Raw genomic sequence first — 25,227 nt, 5'->3', positions numbered from 1 at the left:
TGTTTTTCTTCATTACAAACAATAAATAAACAATTACAAGCGATAAACTATATTTTTTTATAATTTCATTATTGTCTTCATTTCTTTATTGTTTTTCTTTTTCCCCCCCTTCCGCTAATTTTTAGTTCGCCAACGTTGGGCTCACAGATTAGATTTATCTCGTTTCACATTTGAATAGATTTGTACAAACAGAAAGATTCAAGTAGAAACTGAAATTTATGAGAAGAAACTACATGATTCAAGTGAAAAATAATATTAGTTCTGTGAACAGTGGACCTCGCGCAGTTATAAACCACAGCCTCCTCTTATACTGTCCATCAGAGTAAATCCTGTCTGTATGTCGTGTCGGCGAGAAAACGGATAGTGGCTGTTGGGGTTGGTGTATCAAAAATACTAACATCAAAAGCCAATCTCCTTTAAAACATACTGGCAACAGATCAGCCCGACTTGGAAGCAGAGAAAGGTCGAGAGAAAGTAATATGTTACTTTCAGTTATTAATGGCATGAGTCATTAAAGGTAAAGATTAGAGAGAAGGTACTGAGGTTGTATGCTATTAGCTCTGAACAATAGAGTGTTTTATATCGATGTTTATTTCTTGAGTATTGATTTTTGATCGAAGATTAAGATATCTTAAGGTGCGTATACGCAGATATACGCGCCGCGAACATGGGCAATTCACTTATAATCAGCTGACTATATCTGTATTTTTACAGAAACGGTATAAGATATAGATATAAAAAGCTTGGCATCAGATTTGATTTTTACGGTAATATTGGCGTTCGAAGGAGACTCCTTTTCCTTTTTTATTATCCTTAAAATGTAGAATTTCAAAAAAACTTATATACGTCGACGCGAAATTCAAAAAGGGACATACTTGTCAAATTTCATGAAAATCTATTGCCGCGTTTCGCCGCAAATGCGGAACATAAAGAGAAATGCAAAACCATCGACTTAAATCTTAGAACTCACTTCGCTCGGTAAATAAATCTCCAGTAGAAGCTGAGCTAATTCAAGTAGAAACTATGCGTTTTGATTGGATACTATAAAGTTTGAGTGACGACTAAAAGTTTGAGTAAGAACTACAAGGTTCAAGCTGAGACTATCAGGATTAATTAGAGACTATAAGGAGGATAAGCGAAGACTACTATCAAATCAAATGGAAATCGAGAGGACTACTAGGTTTAAATTAAGACTATGAGGTTAGTTTAGAGTTGAGGTACTGAGCTTTGAGAAGCGACGACCATTATTATAACAGGGCAGGTACTCTAACTCTAGCAACCTCTGCTGTATTATCGGTGATTCTGATGACAAGAGCTCATTGTTCGTCGTAGCGAGTTCCCTCAGGAGGGACGACTGTCACGAGTTGAAGTGGTTTTGCATTATGCAATCAGGAACCCTCCACGCCTAATCTCAATTTCGGAGTTCAGTAGATCAACTGATTAGCATGAGCTCCCTTATAGGATTTGGAGGCAGGTTTCATTCTCATACACTATTATCACAGATATACATCGATTATCAGTGACTGTCCTATTATCATGATGAGCCAAAAAAAATGTTTGAATCAGAAGAATGTTTGACTAATTTGTTCAACGATTTTTTCACACACTCACTCCAAAAAATTCTATCTATATAAGTTAGCATTAATGTACAGAAATAATTATTCTTACCGACAATTCGCACCTATACCTCAATATAATCTTAGAGCATTCAGTGTATATTCAATTCCTAGATATAATAATTTGTACGGAAATAGATCATTGAAATACACTATTCCAAAACTGTTTAATTTGCTCCCTATCATCATCCGAGATTATTCCAAGGAATATATTTTCCAACTATCATTGTGAATGATTTAATTTGTGACACTACTGCTCCAATACTTTAGTCTACACTAGATAGAGAAAAATCATTAATTTTTGCTTTTTTATTTTTAAAATTACATAAATATTAGTTTGCTGGTAAAATGAATTTTAGTATTTGTGAAACACCGCCGCCTTAGAGTGACTATCTAATTTTTCATAATATATATTAATATCATATCATTTTTATATACTATATGGATGGATAATTAACGTTTTAGACTCTCGATCACTTATTGTATTTTTTGTTTAGTATTATCCTTAATTCTGAATAAGATTAATAAGATTAATATCTTTCTAATCCTATACCTCCCTATTAATCATCCTTAGTTCATCTAATACCCCATACTCCTTTTTAAATTCTTAAACTCCCAGTTACATGGAAAAAAATTTTCCTTAGTTTATTTTTAAAGTTAGCATTCATTCTATTTATGTATTTTATTATTTGTAGGCACCTGCTGTAAAATCTTTTAGGTTTAGCGGGACCAATTTTGTAATGCATTTTACTGAATAAAATGATTGATTGATTGATCAGCGGTCATGCTTGTATTGGGCCATACGGATTAGTTTATTGACGAGCCTCTGATAATTTAGTACTGTAGTGAGGTCCACGTTATAATGACAGTGGAGAAAGATAGGAGAAAAACGTTGCCGAACCTCTGTCTTGTCAATGCCTTCTATAGACGGTAGCAGATACAGGTTTATTGATGTAATATTAACTGTTCATTCTCGTTTAAAATAATCAATTATATTTTATTAAGCAATAAATTATATTTTTTAATAATTTCATAATGAATTTACATAATTAAGATGAAATATTTTGTCAATTAATTATTAATTCTACATTGTTAAAAGACGATCTGGCAACAGAGCAAAGCCAGAAAGAGATAGCGTTATCCGCTTTGTTGAATGAAAGACAAGGATAGCAATAACATTACTGCCATTATAACGTGGACCTCACTATAGTTGAACGGATGACCGTAAATCTCTATCAAAATTATAACACTTTGAATAATTTTCTTTGAATTCACTCCCCAGTAATTCGTTTCTACCAACTCACATTATCATCATTCCCAAAACCAAGTCTCAGACCCGATTGCACAAAGGTATGTTAAATTCTAAATGTGAGTACTAATCATTAGAGACGTTCTCCGCTTCTCTGATTCTCATTGCACTCAAACGTCATTAAATCAGTGTTAAAATTTAACAGACTATTGTACAACCAGACCTTGAACTCCTATAAGCATCGACGAGAGGAGAATAGTAAGGCCAGTCACTAAAGTTGCGTTATTTTATGCTGGGTACTTTCAACGTTATAAACTGGAGAAAGGATTGAAAACTTAAAGAGCAAAAAAAGAATATGAGGATTCTTCAGAATAAAACCGAAATGATGTAATTCCAATTGTAGCTGAGTAGGAGTTTGAAATGAAAACAGATAAAGTATAATGACGATTTGTCCGTAATTATTCAAGTCATTAATGAAATCCAATTTCCTGATCGTTGCACATCATGTGCTCTGAATTCCTCTTTCAAGTACAGTACATACATATTTCAAGAAACTCGCTTTTTATTTGAATTCTGTTCTTTGAGCCGTAGTATCAAAGATAATTCAATTCAAAACATTAATCCAATCATCAACTCATTCCAAACCGACTCAACAATAATACGTACAAAATCATAAAAATGTAACAAACTGCCTGAATATGAGAAGATTCTACAGAAAAACAATATGACGGTTCCCGAGCTAAGAAGCTTGAACTTTCACTTTTTGCTGTCATGATGTCACATAAATCCTGTGAGAATATTCGTAACACGTACGATAATAACTCACCTATAACGGTCACAACAGGGAGAAATGCGGCTGGAAAGTGAAGGGATGATGAAAAGTGACAAGAAAGGAAAACATGAAAAAGGTAGAGGGGAGAATGAGTTGGAAATAGGTTGTGAAGGGAGTAAAACAGAGAAGAAAAATGCCATTTTCGATGGAAGTGTCTCAGGAGCCAAAATACCCGACTGGCACTATGCCAGGGGTTTAGCGGGCATTTCAATTACATTCCGCCAGCTATTTTGTTGATGAATTTCAGCTGCATTCTAGTTGAATTCGCCGATATTGTTTTCTGTTCACGTTTCACCAGGAATTTGCGGTCAGGGTTGATGGTCCATGGTGAGGGGTGGGGGTTTTAGAGGCATGAGTTGGGGACAGAATCATGAAAAACTATCTCAATTTGATTTCGTGGTGAGGGGTGGGCGTTTTGAAGGCATGAGTTGGGGACAGAATCATGAAAAACCCTCTCAATTTGATTTCGTGGTGAGGATTGGGAACATGTAGTGATAGTGGTAGTGTACTATATGAAGCGCTCTCTCAATTTGTTGGGAAATGCTGAGATCGCCTTTTCAAGTCTGCAGCTTATGTGAGCATCACCCTCAGCAAAAAAAAAAGATAGGGATAGAATGGTGCGCAATGCGCTTTATGCATTATGCAGGTCTGGGAATGGTGAGATACACGAGGGCGCAGGTCATATAAGAGAGGGATCTTGGAGGAAAAAGACAGAGGAATAAGGGAACAAGGAGATAACAGGTTGAAATGGAAATACAGTTCGTCTTGGTCCAACAATTTCACCCTTCTATTTGTTTCTACAATGTAAATTAATGTTCTTTAGAATCCTTCTAGATGCTGCTCTTCTGAATTATGGTACATTATAGTTGACAAGTGTTTTTTAAGAATGAAAATGGGTAAGAGAAAGTAATGGAATATGAGAGAAGAGTCTTATATTGATACATAATTGGAATTTATAATTACTAGTATGATTATAGTTCAGTTTGTAGCAGAAAAAAAGAGTTATAATGATGAGTATAACAGAAGGAAGATAAAAAATCTGGTGTGGTGCACTCACACAACTTTCCTTGCCGTTATGAAAATTGATCAACTGACGCTAGTGTTCCCGCGCATCTTATGTCTACTTTTCTAAGATCTCAGCCAGCTGGTGACAGGACAATAGCGCTACAAACACACGAAGTCTGCTATCTCTTCATAGTGAATGATTTAATAGAATCAACAGTTGCCAACAGTTTGCAATTGAAATAATAACATTTTCTCGGGTGAGAATATTATTGGGTGAAAATGTTACTGATTATTACTTGTAGAGATTTTCATGCTGAATCTTTTTCACTTAAAATTTTCAGTTCAAATTGTATCTGAAGCCTGATAATTAGGAAGCTAAAATCAAACTTTGCAAAGATGGGGCGAGGCTCCTGGAATTTTTACAGATATGGGACTTGCGGCAGTTGATAGAGCGTATGAATTTGATCAAAATCGTTGGAGCCGTTTTCGAGAGAATCGCAAAAAACCCTGTTTTTGACAACATTTCCGCCATTTTAGCCGCCATCTTGAATTGCATTTGGTCGAAATTGTTCGTGTCGGATCCTTATAGGGGAAGGACCTTAAGTTCCAAATTTCAAGTCATTCCGTTGATTGGGAGATGAGATATCGTGTACACAGACGCACATACACTCATACACACACACACACACACATACAGACCAATACCCAAAAACCACTTTTTTGGACTCAGGGGACCTTGAAACGTATAGAAATTTAGAAATTGGTGTACCTTAATTTTTTTCGGAAAGCAATACTTTCCTTACCTATAGTAATAGGGCAAGGAAAGTAAAAGTGAAGATTGGAGGGGAAAGGAGAAAAGAATGTGTTTTTTGAAAACTTATTGAACTGGATGTATGACAAATGAATCGAAAAAAAGAAGTACAGTATAAGGGAAAGGAAAATGAGATTGATAAAAGGAGATTGATTTATTCTTATTATTATGTGCTGGGTCTCGACAGACCCATTGCATTGAAAATGCAGTAGAAGAAAAAGAAAACAATGAAAAAGGAGAATGGGAGAAGTGAAGAAAAGAAGGAAAAACGAAAGAAAACTAAGTCAACGACGAAAGGAGGAGAAAAGATTGGAGCATGGAAGGAAGAGATGAAAATGGATTTAAGGAAGAAAATAAAAATACAAAGGGAATAATATACTGATAAAAGTTCTGTGAATTCACATAGAAATGGAGAAGCGAATGAAGAAGAGCTCGAAAACCTTATACAGTAATTCAATCTAGTAGAATTATACAAGTTAGCTAGAGCCAAGCAGTATTGGTTTTACAATGTGATAGTACTTTCCTGACGTCATACGATACTTCAAACATACAACATTAAATATATGATACACATTATACGTGTACTATATAATGCAAAGATTCGACATGAATCAGCCCAATTACATGTAGAATGGTAAGGCTTTTGGTTCGTCACTACCCACCAAGATAGGGTGACAAAAATGTTCTGGAAATTTAAATGTGCAATAACAGCACGAAACGGACTTTGCCATATGAAAGAATGTGAGTGTTTCTTCACTTTAAAGTTTTATGAAATACGATAGTAATATTTATTTGTATAACTAGAGTGAAAAGTGCTATTTTTACTCTCTGAGGGAAAAATTTGATGCCCGAGGCGAACCCGAGGGCAACAATTTTCCTGAGGGAGAAAAAGCATTTTTCCCTCGTGATATACACAAGATTTTTCCTCCACCTACATTTTTATAAAAACTGCAGATAAAATAACTTTTAAAAACGTACGTGACCAAACAATGTGTTACAACATAAACTAAAACGTCAACAGCTAGGCTGGCTTGTAATCACAGTTCTCCGCCGACAGCGCTATGAGCTATATCTGTCGGAAAAAGTTGTAACAACAATGGCCGCCACAACTACAACTATGTTGAAGTTCCCGTTTCAAATTTGATTAGTTAATAAGGAAAATTCGTTGGCTGGTATTTTGAATAACATGGAATATAACAAATATTTATACATTTTTTTAGTATAGTGATATGAAGTTTGTAATAATTTTAGCATACAAACATAAATTTCATATATTGATCAAATTAATGTCTGGTTCAGGTATTGAATTTAGTTGGTTTAATGACTACTCGATATGCTTTCTCATCTGAGCTTAGACCTTCTAACCTATTTCAAATGTACGTTTTCAAAATAGAGATGCTTCCCATGTAATTTAAATGGAGTTACTTTTACGCTCTAGAGAGTTTTCCTGTTTTTTCCTCCCGAGAGCGAAAAAGTGACACTTAAGTATTATGTTCCAGGGAGTAAAGTAAGCACTTTATACAGGAGGTGGAGGAGAAAATGTTCCCTAAATACCTTAGCAAAAAGTTACTCACTTCTCAATCACCATTCCCTCAACGCATCATCTAAAATTCCTCACAGAGCTATAAGTTGACCCAACCATGCTATTTCTGGTTAGGCAGTGGGATGTGACATTTTAAGTATTACTGCCGACGGTTATAACGACACGATGCGTACCTGAGTGCGTAGGCAGGTCGCAGGTGAAGGATTGGCTGGCTGGTTAGTCAGCTGTGAAAATCACACGAGGGAATCGATTTTCACACTTCGTTGGAACTGATAGTGAGCCTGCTTTTCCTCTCGAGCCGCATCGGAATGCTCGGGTTGAAAAATCTTACATTTTTCAAGAAGAGGTCCACCAACAACTTATTTTATCCAATACATGTTGTCTAATAGGTTGCTTTCTTACTTGATGGCATGAAAGACAAAAAGATGTTGTCTTATATGATGATGGTTAGACAATTATATATGTCTAATACCCTATAATATTAAGCGAGCAATTTCTGAATATATATTTATATATTTGGTTATATGGTTATATATTTATGTCCAACGGATTTCGAAAATGGCTCTAACGATTTTCACGAAATTTGGAACATAGTAGGTTTATGATATAAAAATTCGATTGCAGTAGGTCTCATCCTTGGGAAAACTCGCTGAAGGACATGAACAGGATAATGATAATTCATCCTTGGAAAAACACATGATAATTTCGTCGTCTGTTGTTGGTAAGGAAAGATGGGAGTGCCTGTGTGGGAGAGAGACAGAATTATGTTCAGCTGTTAAATCAATCAGCTTATCTCACGAGAAATAAGATCTAGAAATTTTAATCGACTTTTTGAAATAATCTGATTTGTTGACATGACATTGTATATCATTTTAAATTAGAGTATATCATAATTTTCAAAGTTAATCATTGTTTTACAGTTTTAATGGTTAGTGAGTGTTAATTTGTTATTCAATTTGGTTTTTAAATTTTCTGTTTTCAAATGTTTGGACTGAAAATTGGACCTGAATTCAAGTGTATGGAACATAACCTACTTTTTGGACTATTTATAGTGTATAAATCAAAATTCGGGGAAGAAACAGTTTTGGGCTGTGCCTGTTAGTCCTTCCCCGATCATTTTAAATAATCGTGTTCTGTTTATCAATAAATAACGAGCGAAGCTCGCTGTGCCCCGATATCATATCTAAGATGGGGAGCTAAAAAAGGATTAATAGAAAGGATTGTGGGAAGAACAAGTTAATCAAGTATAAAAAAAGGAAGATTAAGAAGAAAGTAGTACCGTTCAAAATAGGGGAGGTTCCTTGTCTATTCTTGAAAAATCTGGTGTGGCGCACTCACACAACTTTCCTTGCCGTTATGAAAATTGATCACCTGACGCTAGTGTTCCCGCGCATCTCAAGTCTACTATTCAAATATTTGAGCCAGCTGGTGACAGGGCAATAACGCTGGAGACACACATGAGGTCTGATATCTCTTCATAGTGAATGATTTAATAGAATCAACAGTAATCTGCAATTGAATAATCACATTTTCTCGAATTTAAAGCTTATTTTCAATTTTAGGTGAAAATGTTACTGAACATTAATTGTAGAGATTTTCATGCTCAATCTACTCCACTTGATTTTTTTGTTTCAATTGTATCTGAAGCCTGATAATTGGGAATCTATCTGCATTGATGGGGCGGAGCTCCTGAAATTTTTACAGATATGGGACTTGTGGCAGTTGATAGAGCTTATCGATGACTATTTTAGGTATGAATTTGATCAAAATCGTTGGAGCCGTTTCTGAGAAAATCACGAAAAACCCTGTTTTTGACAACATTTTCGCCATTTTAGCCGCCATCTTGAATTGCATTTGATCGAAATTGTTCGTGTCGGATACTTATAGTGTAAGGACCGTAAGTTCCAAATTTCAATTCATTCCGTTGATTGGGAGACGAGTTATCGTGTACACAGACGCACATACACTCATACATACACACACACACACACACACACACACACACACACACACACACACACACACACACACACACACACACACACACACACCTGAGTGTGACAAACATGCTGGCTTCTGAAATGGAAAAAATGCCTGAGCCTTTACCTTTAAAGTATGACAGGGAATCTTTTTTAGGGTTGGGCTAGAGCCCAACGTTTTGAATCTGTCATGCAATGATTTGAGATTAGATGAAGTTAGTGCAAATTGTGTTAAAAATTTAGTACAAGTTAATGTATGTAGTGAAGATAATGACAATGATCTTGTGATAGCTACTTCTCCTTATCGTAAATATCAAGAAAAAAATCACTTAAACCATATCTCAATAATGCATCAGAATGTTCAGCACTTACCATCACGCCTTGATTTGTTGGGAATAAATTTAGAAGAGATAAAACCTGAGATACTAGCCCTATCAGAACACAAAATGTTGGAAGCAGAAACAGAAATGCTGAATTTACCTAATTATTGCTTAAGCTCTAAATTTTCTAGAATCAATAGTATAGGAGGCGGGGTTATGATCTTAGTGCATAATAATATTGTTTCCAAATGTAAACCTGTAAACTTACCTGCAATTGCATCTATCACAACTGAAAAAGAATTTGAATGTTGCGTTTCGGAATTTTCACTAAACAATATCACATTTGTACTGGCATGCTTATATAGAACGCCTCAGCATTGTTATCTTGACCCGTTTCTAGAAAAGCTAGAGATCTTACTTGACATTTTATGTAAGAAATATAAATATGTTGTTTTAGCAGGAGACATAAATATTAATGTTTTAGAGAGAGATAATGTTTACAATAAGTTCATGAACGTTTTAAGAATGTTTAATATGAAATACAAGGTTGATTTTGCTACTAGAATTACTGCTACCTCCGAAACAGCGATTGATAACTTTATCACAAACATTAATGACGATAGTTTAACGATATCTGGTATAATTACCCATATATCAGATCACGACGCCCAACTTCTCGAAATCCTGAATGTGAATAGTTTTTTATGTAAACCAATTAGGAAACTGCGTCGGAAGCTTAGTGAATGTTATGTAGACATGTTCTACAAACAGCTGTTATTTTTGAACTGGATAGAAGTTTTTCAATCTCCAGTTACTGAAAAATTTGATACTTTCATGTCGCTTTTCTCTTATTACTTTAACATAAACTTTCCAAAACTATTCAGAAATGAAAAAGAGTACAGTAGTAAAAAATTGTCTAGTGCTGAGGCAGTTTATAAAAAGAAGGAGCTGTTACAGTTGGAAAACATATTCAGACAGTATAAATCAGAGGATGTGAAATTTCAACTTAAATCCAAAAGGAAACCTTTGAAACTCATTATGCAAAAAGATAAGCAAAAATATTTTGACAAGAAAATTTTTGATGCAAAAAATAAGAATCGAGTAGCCTGGAAAATTATAAAAGATGAGATAGGAAAACAAAAAACTTGTAATCATTCAAATATAAGTATAATAAGTAATGAAACGAATACAACTGATCCTATTAGAGTAAGCAATATATTTAATGACTTTTTTGCTACAGCAGTGGACAATTTTGTGATACCAAATATTCCTGAAAATAATGATGAACCTGTATATTTACCAAACTTTCAAAATTGCCAGCCATCTCCGAAATTCAAATTTAAAACAATTTTAGAATTTGAGTTGCAGGAAATTGTTATGAATTTTGAAAATAAACTCTCGACTGTACCGGATGACATACCAATTACAGTAGTAAAACAGATTCTGCCAGCTATAATTAAGCCATTATTACATATAATAAACTCCTCTCTAATTTCAGGCCAATTTCCCAATAATTTGAAGACAGCCAAAGTTATACCAATTTTTAAAAAAGGTAATTTGAAAGATCCTGCTTGTTACAGGCCAGTGGCACTATTATCTGTGTTTTCGAAAATATATGAGCGTGTTGTATATATTCAGCTGATGGATTATTTAGAGACACATAATACACTAGATAAAGAACAGCATGGCTTCCGCTCTAGAAAATCTACTATCACTGCTGGAGTAGATTTTATTAGTACTGTGATTGATGCTATTGACAAAGGGGAAAAGGTTATCGGCGCCTTTTTAGACTTAAGTCGTGCGTTTGACAGTGTGTGTCACGATACTCTGTTGAAAAAATTAGAGTCTATGGGAGTGCATGGTAAGGAGCTGAATTGGTTTTCATCTTTCTTGAAAGGCAGACAGCAGTTCGTTCAAATAGAGCATTTAGAAGAGTCTCAAAGATATAAATATAAAAATATCTATTGCTCCGACCTAAGAAGCTTGAAGTATGGAGTTCCCCAAGGATCTATCTTAGGTCCTTTACTATTCCTGTGTTATGTTACAGGTATGCCTAGGATGGTCCAAGATAGAGCGTCTGTCTGTCTATATGCCGATGATGCAAATATAATATTCTCTGGTAGATCAGCTCAGGATGTAGAAATCTCATCTGCTATTGGAATAGCCTCTATTAATAATTATCTGAATTGCTATAATCTTATTTTGAACTCAAGTAAATCAATAGTTATCCCATTTATGACAAAGCAGAGTAGGAACCAAAATCTATATCCTAGGGTGACATTGAATAATGAAATTATAGCAACAAAAGAGAGTACAAAGTTTTTGGGATTATTAGTGGACTGTAATCTTACATGGGATAGTCATGTTTGCCATGTTATGAAAAAGATTTCCACAGGTCTCTATGCTCTAAGGCAGATGTCCAATGTTTGTGGTGTCCAGACATTGAAGTCGATATACCATGCTAAACCATGCTGTAATTCATTCACATTTGGCGTATGGACTTTGTATCTATGGCGGTACAACCAAAAAGAATTTGGACAAGATACTCAAGCAGCAAAAGAGAGCTATCAGAATAATCCTCAAGCTTGAAAGATGTGATTCAGTACGATTGTTTTTCTCGCAGCTTGGGATTATGACAGTGTATGGGCAGTATATATATGATGTCATCATGTTTTTTAGAAAGACTAATACTGAAATAAGAAACCAGACTCACAGCTACTTTACCCGTTATGGCAGAATAGTTGAAAGACATGGATTATACCTATTCGAGAGGAAAACCGTTTTTAGGGGAAGATCATTTTTTTCAAAATTGCCAAACGATTTGAAAATTTTAGAAGATGTTAAAAGGTTTAGTATTGAGTTAAAGGAATATTTGGTAAGATTATCCCTGTACTCGTTACAGGAGTTTTTATAATATTTTATGTGTATGACATTTGTTTGTAACTAGTATTTAGGCTATATTCCTTAGTATTCTGTGACACTATTCATATGTATTTTTACATGTTTATGAATAAAGATTTTTTCAATTCAATTCAATTCAATTCAATTCACAGACCAATACCCAAAAACCACTTTTTTGGACTCAGGGGACCTTGAAACGTATAGAAATTTAGAAATTGGGGTACCTTAATTTTTTTCGGAAAGCAATACTTTCTTCACCTATGGTAATAGGGCAAGGAAAGTAAAAATGGAAACAATAACGTAGAGAAGTTCAAGAGAACTTTTATTCTATAGAGACCACTTGATGGAGTTGGTGCTCTTCTGTTACTGGAACAGGGAGATTATTTTAAATTTCCTGGTGATAAGTTGTTCATTCATTCGCATGAAGATGGCTGTGATAAGTTCTAAATAGAGTGTTTGTCTTCAAGTCTCAACATTCTACAGTTTCTTGTAAGATTGGACTTTTTTAATAATTAATTGTAATTGATTCATTTCATTTTATAAGCATATTTTAATCAGAAAATGTTCTTTGTTTGTTTTGGATTGTAAAGTAATTGAAAAATGTGAAAGTTACTCATAACCTAGCTGGATTTTGACTGTTGAATAAATAAGAATTGGAACCGTTTTGGGGTTATAAGCCTGTGGTATCTAAAAGTTTTGTAATTCTGAATGATTGAATAAATAGATAAATAAATAAAGCCCCAATATATGAAATATCCCAATATAAATATCATTAAATAATAACCTAAATAAAAGAGCTGCTTAGAAATCGTGTTGAGCTGTCTATTTTTTTGAAAATAGTTGGGTGGTTCTGGTTGCATTCTTATTGAAAGGAGTTTCAACAGAATGGATGGGAAAAGGATTCCGGGAGATTGAATGCTTTGAATAAATCAAACATTTAAATATCATATTACAGTTTTGTGCTTTTTTTTGATTCAGTAATTGAACAGATTTAGGAAATATCATGTAATTTTAAAAGAAACGTTGTTGGATTCACTACTCTGTAATTGGTCAAGATCCTTGTTCTTCATTGGCTAGGAATGTCAATTGAACAAAAAATGATTTCAAATATAGAAATGCTAAAACTAACTAACTAGACCACTAGTCATCATGTTACCATATAAAGAAAGTACAGTATATCCAATTGAAATAAAATCAAATAGACTATCTACTTCAAGGTTACATCTTCAGAAGGCTACAGAAATTCAAGGCTACTTATCCAAGTCTATCTAGGTTTCTGGCTCTTCATATTTATCTTTTACAGTATAAAGATTAAAATTGAACATGAACCCCTAGTTGATCATGATCAGATAGGTAACAATGTATCAATCTTAAATGAAGCGACTTGCAATCCATCATTCAATAATTTATGGGCGAATGACAGGCTATCATGTTTTGCAGCGGAAATCTAATAAACCTGGTCAATGAACGGGACATGGAACTTGCAAATACTACAAGAAATGTTGACACGGTCTCGCCTGTCACATTGTTAAGATGGGAAGCTCGATAAAGTCGAAAGAAACATGCGAACAATGCTCGCTTGTCACGTGACAAAATACTTCATTCATAACTTACTTCATTTTATAGTAGCCTGAATTCATTCATGCAGACTTCAAGCCATAGTGCAAGCCAATGATAATTACATTTACAATGGATTAATTACATGGAATACAAATAATTAGGTAGCAATTGTTCCTACTATTAAATTGGAACATTACTTAGAATATTATTGTTCCATAGATAAAGATGCTTAAGATTTATAAGGTTTAAAATAATATTAATATTAATTCACAGTTCACTGCATGAAGAGTGGAAGAGCCTAGAAAGTGGCACGTAGATTTTTTACTTTCCAGTAATTGTGTTAGAAGCACAGAATAACCAATCTACATTGGTATAATTATTTTTTCTATGATGAAAAGTGACATCCGACACGTGGGCTATCAAAGGATTTCAGCTTGCTGCCTGTAGCCTACATTGTACAAACTTGTATCTCCTCATGCCTACCGTACCGTATTGTACTAACTTATGCAGATGATTGGTATACAAAATATATGTTCCACAGTCTATAGATGATCCATAGCCATATAGAAGAATTGCATATACAAGGATTGTGTTTACTGTTTATTGCAATAATTGTTCACTGTTTATCCAATGGATGTTTATTCAATGGAGATGGGAATGGAGCTGAAAGCCATCATGGCAAGATGGCATTCAAGGCGAAACATACTACTATAACATGGTATTTTAAGGGTAAAACCTTGGGAAAAGAAAAATTGAAACAATATGAGAAAGAAATATAAATCGTTGAATAAGAAAAGTTTTCGTACAAATATAAAGATTATGCAATGAATACTATTCAAATCTAGTTGCACCATCCCCTACGCACAAGTCTCAGCTCTATGTGCGAATCATAATCAGGGAAAAAGTGTCTGCTAGTCATTAATTGTCAGAACTCAATTAATCTTACTCAGTCCAGTATTCCCCACTCCATTGACATTGTATAAAACAATCGATCCACCAGAAGACAATGGACAGACATTGTTGCTTCCAACGATTTGCTCCAACAGGGAAAACTTCCGAAGAATAACAAATTGCTATTTCTGTTGAATGGCGGAGCATGAATAGAGAATGTCAGAACAAAGCGAAATGTTCGATTGAAAGAAGAACATTCGTTCTCAGTTTCTTCAATTCCCTCATTTCCCATTGTTCTAGATTCGTCCAAAACAAACACAGCGAACCGAAATGGGCACACCGAATGCAAATGGAAAATCGAAATGGGATGGGAAAAACAAAATGGAAATGGGGAACGTGTTTGGTAGATAAAAACGTGATCAACTCTCATAGCCACAGTATCTAAACAGGGGTTGGCCGTTTAATTAAACCCAAAATAGTCATGATAAGATGGTTGCCGAAATCCTTGATATTTCCAGGTGTAAAACTCAGGTAGTGTTGTTTAAATGGCTTGCTTTAAAATCCCTGTTATAGTAAGGTCCTCGTTATAATGACAGTATTTGATCGACTTTGGTTTTGCTATCCTTGTCTATCATTCCACAAAGCCGGTGGTACTATCCTTTTCTAGGTCCACAACGATGCCAATTATGATTTTGCCAGTGTAGAAATATAATAATTATTCAATGCAGAGAATCGGCATCGCTATTCTCCTATCTTTATCCACTGCCATTATAACGTGGACCTCACTATAGCTTAGCTTTTGGTTGTATGGGATACGAACATCGACAAACTCCCCAAACTACGTCAAGGTAAATAATATTCATGTTCTGGATGACCCGAATTTCAATTAACAATTCAAGTGCAATTGAAGCTGCTGCATACCAGGTAAAATTCAGAAATTCAAATTATCAGTGTTCTAAGAAGTGTTGAATGCTTTAAGTTAGCGTCGATTTGAATAAGTTATTTGATAACTGATAGTTTACTTTTAGCTGTATGTAAAACGTCGTTTTTAATACATGCAATCAGTATTTTTATGAAATTAAAAAAATACTTCGTTATAATTTATTATTATTAAACGAAAATCCAAATTAAATGCTGTAATTCACCCCGAAGACTTCTGCTACTGCAAATATTGACAACAGGGTAAACAGCTAGATGGAAATTCGATGAGCGCTACTATTCAAAAATTATTGTCAGCTCGGGAATCGAACCCAGTACCTACTAATTGCCGGTCAGGAATGCTTACCCTTACACCAAACTGACAATCTCTGGATAGCATCTGTAGACTTCGTTATAAAATTATTACAGTATAGAATTCAAATTAACTCAACTTCAGAATTAAGTAACTCAATAATCTAAGATCTATTAATCTAACTTGAGTATGAAGAGGCTAAGATTGGAGTTGAAAGAACTCCAAAATTATTATTACAGTGGAACTCCAATTAACTCCAAACTTTAGAATTGAGTATCATTATAATCTAATATGAGTACGAAGAGTCTAAGATTGGAGTTAAAAGAGCCCCAATAAGATTATTACAGTAGGAATCCTATTAACTGAAAATTTTAGAATTGAGTACCTATCATGATAATTCGTACTCAGACGCTAACAAAGCGCATATAACCTGTTTATTTCCTACTTGGAAGCAAATTTATGCAGGAAGGAAAAGCGGGTGATTGAGTCTTCAACCCCAAGCACAGGCACAGTAATTGAAAGGCTAATGACATCGTCGTATAGCGTGTCATGGCTATAACCCAGTTGCAAAATTCATGAATATTTTCTGTTTTACTCTTTTGTTTGGCAATAAATTAAACGATCAGCCCCATTCACTCCTGCTATTGAATTGCGAGCAGGGATATGGAACGAATAAAATTGTAGAATTGTAATTCAATGTTTATGTAGCCGGATAGACGGAATAAATCGTTCTCCAGGATTCAATAAACTTGATTACCTTTTTTTATGGTTCAGTTCACCCTGACTGTAATCTAGATTTTGTGGTCCTTGACAGAGTTTTGAGGAATGTGTAGAAAAAGAAACTACCTATGCATTCCTTCTTATTGAAAATGAGTTCCAATAGAGCTTAATGAAAGTGTACTCTGGTTCAGTGTCCTTGGATAAATTACTTCTAAATTTAGTGTAGAGTGAAATTTTAATTTGAACTATTACAAAATATAAGCAGCTAACACTATAGATGTATCAGAAAAATAAAATATAAGCACGAATTATAAATATATCACAAACTATAAGCAGCTAATAGATTTATCAGAGAAACTAATTACAATATTTGAAAAACCTAATCAGTCTAATAAATCTACTTCTGAAATTGGGAGATTGAGGATTGAGACCAGGGAGTCCGAGGTCACACAGCTTGCTACGATAATAAAAAATATCGGGGCACCGAGCTTCGCTCTTTATTTTTCCTACAGTTACATTGAAAAGTGGCCATTGCTGCACTGATTACAGAACGCAAAGAATCACTTTTCCGCTCTAGTGCGGGAAAAATTTTTCTGCAATCCAGATTTGCAACATGGCAACGCAAAATACTTAGTAGGTTATATGGAGCAACAGTGCAGCAAAATCAAAATGAAGTTGGTAACAGTGACTGCTGTGGCTGCTATAGTGAGCAGAGGTGCAACGAAGCACAACGAGCAAATTATTAAGTAGATATTATAACCAAGGACAACGAGGACTTTAGGATTTTAGGATTAAGGTTTTTATCAATAATAAAATTACACAGAAAAACATTTGATGCATTTCAGGCAATTTCACCCATAATTACCCACTTTTCATATTCAATGTTAACTGTAGGAAAAACTTAATGTGAAATACGTGCGCAAAGTTCCTCTGCTGCACTCAAGAAACCATTCCGCCCGAGCCGTTTCTTTCGGTGCAGCAAATTGTCACTTTGCGCACTAGTTGCACAAATAACTATTTATTCATTTATAAACAGAGCACAATTCTCTAAAATGATCCTGTTCATATTTCACAGCTGGCTATATGTCATCTTATGAATTTCGGGGATGCGATATTTTGATTTTTCACATACTCACTCGCTCACTCACTTTTTTACTATCCACAGCTGTTTCAGCCAAGGATGAATATTATCCTTTTAATGTCGTTCAAAAAGTTTTCCCAAGGATGAGACCTAGTGCAATCGAACCTTCATATCATAAACCTACTATGCTCCAAATTTCGTGAAAATCGTTAGAGCCGCTTTCGAGATCAGTTAAACATAAATAACCAGATATATAAATACAGAAATTGCTCGCTTAATATAATAGGAAATCTCGATGTAATTGTGTAGGGTTGTATCACAATTTCTTGCATCTGAACAAGAATTTATGAATAATTTGTTATTCTTACATATATTTATATATTATTCAGATGGTTTTGACTATCCCAATGTTATTCACAACAACACCTCGTGAGGTGAAGAGTCTACGATGAGCTAATGGAAGCAAAATCAGTCGATAGATGAGCCATACATACTGAAAGAGTTCATCCCTAAAACACAGGAATCACATACTTAAAAATGACTCATAGAAAATGATAAAATTTTCCATATATAATTAACAGGAATCAGAAAAGAACGGAAGCTGAATCATTACAGGAGAAAATTTACTCCTCAGCAGCATGTAAAGTCACACGATGATACAACTAATAATTGATGAGGAGAAACGAATTATCAAATCTACTGAGAGTCTGAATAATTTTTATTTTCCTAATATAATGTTGGAGAGGTGAATTATTCCGGAACGTGATCTATATATAAAAAATAATTCATCACTTGAAATGTTTATTAGGTATTGAATATAATCTTACCACATATCTTCAACGCTTTATATACGGCAGTTCTAATTGATAGCCTAATCGCTTAATGCTATCACTTCAAATGTTTATTTAGTTTTGAGTATGTTGTGTCATAAAGAGAAGATTATTTTCTCTATGGTTGTATGTAATGGATGGGGTGGGTCTCTCGGATTGTAAAAAATTATATCAAATAACAATCGAACACATTACAATATAATAAATGAATTATTGGATATTGAGTATCCACAGTATCAAAAGAGTTTCGAGTTTATTAATTTCATTTGTAAATTGAAAGGATCAATTGGGTGGGAATGCTCAATTTCTACGAACCATACATATTGACCTTGCAGTTGGAGCTTGACATGTGGAAGAGTTAGCATGCTATGGATTTTGTATGAGACCGACTGAATTGAAGGCGACGCGAAGTCGACTCAACTAGACAATTGTCTGCCGAATTCCAGACGCTTTTCTTTTTTGCAGGCCCATTTTCCGGAGCTTTCCCGGATCCTGCAGCAGCTAGCAGCGAGTAAACAACTCGCCTCAAACTCAATAAGAGATACGGCTGCTGGCAAATTATTGCGTGTTTGTGTGTTGGACTGAGAGATCGAGTTTGCGTGAGAGCGAGAAAGAGAGAAAAAGAGAGAGAAAGATAATGATTGAAAAAGGCAGAGAGAGTGAGAGATGATGATTGAAAAAGGTAGAGAGAGGGAGAGAGTGAGAGATGATGAATGAAAAAGGCAGAGAGAGAGAGAGTGTGTGAGAGAGAGAGCGAGAGGGAGAGAAAGTGAGAGACAGAATATGATTGAGAAAGGCAGAGAGAATGAGAGATAGGGAGAGAAATAGAGCAAATAAGAGGCAAGGAATACAATAAAGGATAATAGTATTAGGTTTGGAAGGTAGCCTACATTTTAGAGATGCAATAACAACAAAAGTAGGAGAGAAATTGAGATTAGAAGAGGAAGGAGTTTGCCAGAGAGGGAGAGAGAATAGAATAATTGCCTTTATTAAGGGCAGAGTTAGGACTCTAGGTCCTCTCTGCCGCATAACCCTAAAGAGATATAGAGAGTGAGAGCTAGAGAGCGAGAGAGAGAGAGAGAAAGTGAGTGTGTGTGTGTGTGTGAGCGAATAACAGGCGAGGAATACAAGGAAGGAGAATATACTATTAGGTTTGGAAGGTAGCTTAAATAGGCATGCAATAACAACAAAAGTCAAAGATAGGAATTTGTATTAGGAGAGGAAGGAGTTTGCGAGAGAGAGAGATAGAGAGTGAGTAAGAGACGAGGAAAAAAGGAAGAATAGTATTAGGTTTGGAAGGTAAATAGGGATGCAATAACAACGTAAGTGAGAGAGAGAAATTGAGATTAGAAGAGGAAAATAAGGAGGGAAGGAGAATAGTATTAGATTTGAAATGTAGTATGCATAATAGGGATGCAATGAATAACAACAGAGGTGGGAGAGAGGAATTGAGATTAGAAATGGAAAGAAAGAGAGAGAGAGAGAGAGAGAGAGAGAGAGAGAGAGAGAGAGAGAGAGAGAGAGAGAGAGAGAAAGAAATTTGGTTGGAAAGAACGAGTAGAAGGATTTATGGAGGGTAGAAGAATTCACGGTAGTCAGTTGAATCTTGAAAAGAAAATTAAAACAAAAGAGAATAGTGAAAAGAGGATATATGGTAATATCTGTAATATCTAGGATATATCTAGGATATATCTAGGATATATGGTAATAGGTATAGGTATAGTGAAAAGGCTAGTTAATGGCTGTTGTGAATGTGATTTGATTAATGTTTTGATCAAAACAATAATTACATAATCACATACTATTGAAAAACCAAATGTGCAGAAGGAACATTGATTTACGAATTATACTTGAAGAAATATAAAAGAAGTCATTGAAAAAAAATTTTTTCTCATTATATTGAAGCGATATCTCCAGTACAATGAGCACGGTATTGATATCAGTAATAATATTTTCAGTAGAATGTCAACTCGTAATAGTGTAAGAAAATCATTCGGAACTGATTCATCCATTACAAATTCATGTATGACTAGGCCAAGGAGAGTATTACATTTTTGGCTTAATCCAAAATCAATTATGCCTCCAGTTCCATAATTTATAATAGAAAAACCAACTGCCTGAAAACCGATGAGCGAACTCAATTATGATAAATGCATTACCAATGTTCTCTAGAATACATCATCGTTGCAATGTCACCTTCAATAGGATTTATTGAATTCGGAGCAGACGATAAGCCGTCGGTCCCGTCTACCTAAAAAGTAGTCGTCATCTTTCATCATCATCTCTGTCACTTATTACCCATGCAAAAGCCTAAGAGCTTATGTGGACATCACCCTCAGTATTATTATTATTGAGGGAGTGAATGAAAAATGCATAATAAATTAAAGGGATTGATAGAATTACAGTAGCCTACTTCAATTAAAATTAAAACAAAAATATCTTTTGTGAAAATAGTTTGTGATGTGTTGTAAGTTTGCGATTTGGGGTTGAATGAAACTTGTTCACTTTTGAATTTAAAGAAGATTGACCTCAATCCACCCTCGATTACAAGCACTCAATCCATCAAATAGGGTTATTTGATAGGGTTATTAGGTCAGAAGGATTCATTAATATTAACTTTTAATTGTTTATTAGTGTATTGTATTATTACAAAAAATTGTATTATGAGTTTTTATGATGAATAAAATCATTATTTCATTATTTATAGACAAGACCTCTTTAAGATAAAATCCTGGATAATGGTAGTTCATGACAAAAATATCGATTTTAACTTGATGGTAACATACTTTTGGAGTCTACAAATTAAATATTGATATTAATCGAAGAAGAAGCTGTTTCTGCAGATAGGCTACTGAGATGTTTCATTTCGATCTAATATAAATATTCACCTAGAAAGTACTCAATATAGAAGTAACCAGAATTGGCAGGAAGGTAACAGTGCTTCATTTTCTATGGGGTGAAATTATATAAATCATATTTCCTCTATAATTTCTCTTATTTGTGTTGATAAACAAGAAGTACGCTCATAAAGTGAAATATTCAATAAGAAAGGAATTCACATTTCCTTGGGGGAGAAAATTAAACCTTCTTTCTGTTGGAATTGAAAACATATTCTCAATTGAAGCTCTAAAAATCAAATTGTAATTGAAAACCCTTGACTGTGGTTTATCGGACTTGAATATTATTTTTAATTGGAAACATGTAAGTTACGTCTATCAATAATTGATTGAAACTTGAAATTCTGAAAAAATATAGGAATTATAAACTCTGCTATCGACGATACCTCCTGCACTAACTCATCCTAATATCAATCTGATTGATAATACTGATTACATTTATTGCAAATATAATATTTCATATAGTGTTTGCTCAATCAATACGCAACAAGAAAACAATTAGATTGAGGAACACCCAGAATTCGATATGACAAAAAATGTGTTCATACCACTCCACGTTGCTTTCATCAAATAATGACCTTATAATCTGAGGCTAAATTAAGGTAAAGCCAATATCAGATTTTTCAAATATTTCTATCATTGGAAGTATTTGGTATTCTTTTCTCTATGTTGAAATAGGTCTACCAATAAGAGCAATTATGTAATTGATTCAACCAATCAAGAAATAACCATAATATATGTCTGGAGAAAAACGTGACCAGTCCATGAAATGCACACAAATTTTACCTGTCAAATAAAAAAAGCCCAAAAGAATCGAATTGAAGGGAAATAATTGTCAGGAAATAAAATCTTCCCAGTCCAGGATATGCACAAAAATCTTGGATGTAAATAGGAAGAAAACCCAGAATTAGATTTGGAGTAAAAAGTGGCTTCTATAAAGCACATGGAAAATAAATCAATCTACCCTTAACAAGGAAATCATTAACCCAAAATTATTAGAAACGTGACTAGTCCAAGACATGCACACAAATCTTGGCTGTAAATAGAAATTCAAATACCAGGATATATTCGATTCGAAGTAGAGTGGCTTTTATAAAGCACATGCAAAATTAATTAATCTAGCCTTAACAAAAAAAATTATCAACCTAGAATATTCAGAGAAAGAATGTCCAGTCCAAGACATGCACACGAATCAAGTCGAATCCCAAAAATCAAAGTGTAAAAAACTTGCTAATAAGATGCAATTGGTGGGAGTGATTAATTATTCAACCCTTAACAAGAAAATTGTTAACCCAGAGTATTTAGAGAGAAACATGTCCAGTCAAAGATATGCACACAAATTTTGGCTGTAAATAGAGGGTCAAAAACCAGAATTAGATTTGGAGTGAAAAGTGGCTTTTATAAAGCACATGAATCAATAAACCTACCCCTAACGAGGAAATTTTTAACCCAGAATATTCACAGAAAATGTGTCCAGTCCAAGACATGCACACAAATCTTGGCCGTAAATAGAAAATCAAAGTCCAGTATATATTAGAATTGAAGAGAAGTGGCTCTTATGAAGCACATGAAAAATTAATCAATCTACCCTTAACAAGGAAATTGTTAACCCAGAGTATTTAATGAGGAACGTGTCCAGTCAAAGATATGCACACAAATTTTGGCTGTAAATAGAGAGTCAAACCCCAGAATTAGATTTGGAGTGAAAAGTGGCTTTCGTAAAGCACATGAAAAATTAATAATGCTTTTAAGAATTAATTAATCTACCTTAACAGGAAAATTGTTAACCCAGAACATTTAGAGAGAAACGTGTCCAGTCGAAGACATGCACACAAATGTTGGCTGTAAAATGGAAAGTGGGGGACGGTTGGTGGCTTACCAGCGTTTTGAGGATGGGCAGGTCAATAGACTTTGAGGCAGTGAATGTAGGTCTGTAGTCGGAAGGTGCTACTAGTCTCACGGCAGCCACAATAATTACCGAACAGGTATTCATCTAAAGGTGCAAATTATTTCTCCAGAATCCAACTCACAACGCTGCAAAAAACTGTCTCGCGTTTTTGAATAATTGAAGTTGTAGGGTGCTGCTCAGATAGGAAAGCGACCGTCCCCGCTACTTGGGGCCAACGTACTACTCAATACAAGGGACTATAGTAGAGGACAGAGCACCAATAGAACTACTGATGATGACGAAATTGTAGGGGAGGCACGACTCAACGATTACGGCTGAGAGATATTGATTAGCGAAACTGCCACTAGATAGCGCGCACGTCACGATCGATGTCCCCCCACCCTTCATTACCTTTCAGCCTCCCCCCCTGAATACCCCCTGCCAGGATGACGGCGACGGTATGTCGTCAGGGAGGAATGTCGGAGAATGAGGGAGGACAGAATGACAAGGTGATAGGAGATAGAGAATGTGGGTCAATGGGGGATAAGAAAAGGAAGAGGATAGCGAGAAGGGGGAATAATAAGAATGGAAGGAGGAAGAAAGAGAGAGAGGGATGTCGGAGAATGAGGGGAAAGAAGGTGACAAGGTGATAGGAGATAAATGGAGGAATGTGGGGTTGAGGGAGGACATGAAAAGGAAGAGGATACCGAGAAAGGGGACAAGTTGGCAAGAGGAGAAGGAAAAAGTAAACAGGCCTAAGTGAATGAGGAAAATGTATTTATTTAAATGAGGATGACGAGGTGATAGAAGATGAATGGAAAAATGTAGGGTTAAGGGGTCGCTACGAAAAGGAAGATAATATGATGAAGGGGGAGATAATAAGAATAGGATTTGAAGATAGACACAGGGAGCAATGAAGGAGAATGAGGGGAAAGAAGGTGACAAGGTGATAGGAGATAGAGAATGTGGGTCAATGGGGGATGAGAAAAGGAAGAGGATAGCGAGAAGGGGGAATAATAAGAATGGAAGGAGGAAGAAAGAGAGAGAGGGATGTCGGAGAATGAGGGAGGACAGAATGACAAGGTGATAGGAGATAAATGGAGGAATGTGGGGTTGAGGGAGGACATGAAAAGGAAGAGGATACCGAGAAGGGTGAATTATAAGAATGGAAGGAGGAAGAAAGAGAGAGAGGGATGTCGGAGAATGAGGGAGGACAGAATGACAAGGCGATAGGAGATAGAGAATGTGGGTCAATGGGGGATGAGAAAAGGAAGAGGATACCGAGAAGGGTGAATTATAAGAATGGAAGGAGGAAGAAAGAGAGAGAGGGATGTCGGAGAATGAGGGGAAAGAAGGTGACAAGGTGATAGGAGATAGAGAATGTGGGTCAATGGGGGATAAGAAAAGGAAGAGGATACCGAGAAGGGTGAATTATAAGAATGGAAGGAGGAAGAAAGAGAGAGAGGGATGTCGGAGAATGAGGGAGGACAGAATGACAAGGCGATAGGAGATAGAGAATGTGGGTCAATGGGGGATGAGAAAAGGAAGAGGATACCGAGAAGGGTGAATTATAAGAATGGAAGGAGGAAGAAAGAGAGAGAGGGATGTCGGAGAATGAGGGAAATTAGGATGTCAAGGGGAAAGGAGATAGATGGAGAAATGAGGGGTGGGAATGTTAGGTCAAGAGAGAATAAGGAAAGAAAGAGGTTACCTAGATATCAATTATGAGATTTGAGACGATATGATGAAGTTTTCAAAAATTAGTTATAGTATCTTTTTTTGTTTTGATTAAACTGTATACTGTACTTATCGTTGTGTTAAGAAAACATCTTTGGGTCATTACCTGTTGTTCCGAAGTGATATTGTGAATAAA

General features: G+C 35.2%; 1 protein-coding gene across 6 annotated transcripts in view; it reads right to left on the bottom strand.

The window, feature by feature from the left end:
* LOC111058948 (serine/arginine repetitive matrix protein 1) overlaps positions 1-25,227 on the bottom strand; it is a 112,264-nt gene that overhangs the window by 76,210 nt on the left and 10,827 nt on the right. For 5 of the 6 annotated variants that reach the window (XM_039438232.1, XM_039438226.1, XM_039438228.1 and 2 more), the window contains exon 1: positions 23,346-23,715. The exons of the other annotated variant lie outside the window; for it this stretch is intronic. The gene's annotated coding sequence lies outside the window, so the exon portion shown is untranslated. Of the gene's footprint in view, positions 1-23,345; positions 23,716-25,227 lie in introns of those variants that run through there. 6 annotated transcript variants of the gene reach the window in all.

The sequence above is a fragment of the Nilaparvata lugens genome, chromosome 11 (genome assembly GCF_014356525.2).
Source record: "Nilaparvata lugens isolate BPH chromosome 11, ASM1435652v1, whole genome shotgun sequence".
Lineage (NCBI taxonomy): Eukaryota > Metazoa > Arthropoda > Insecta > Hemiptera > Delphacidae > Nilaparvata > Nilaparvata lugens.
This window is presented reverse-complemented; position numbering and strand designations above follow the sequence as displayed.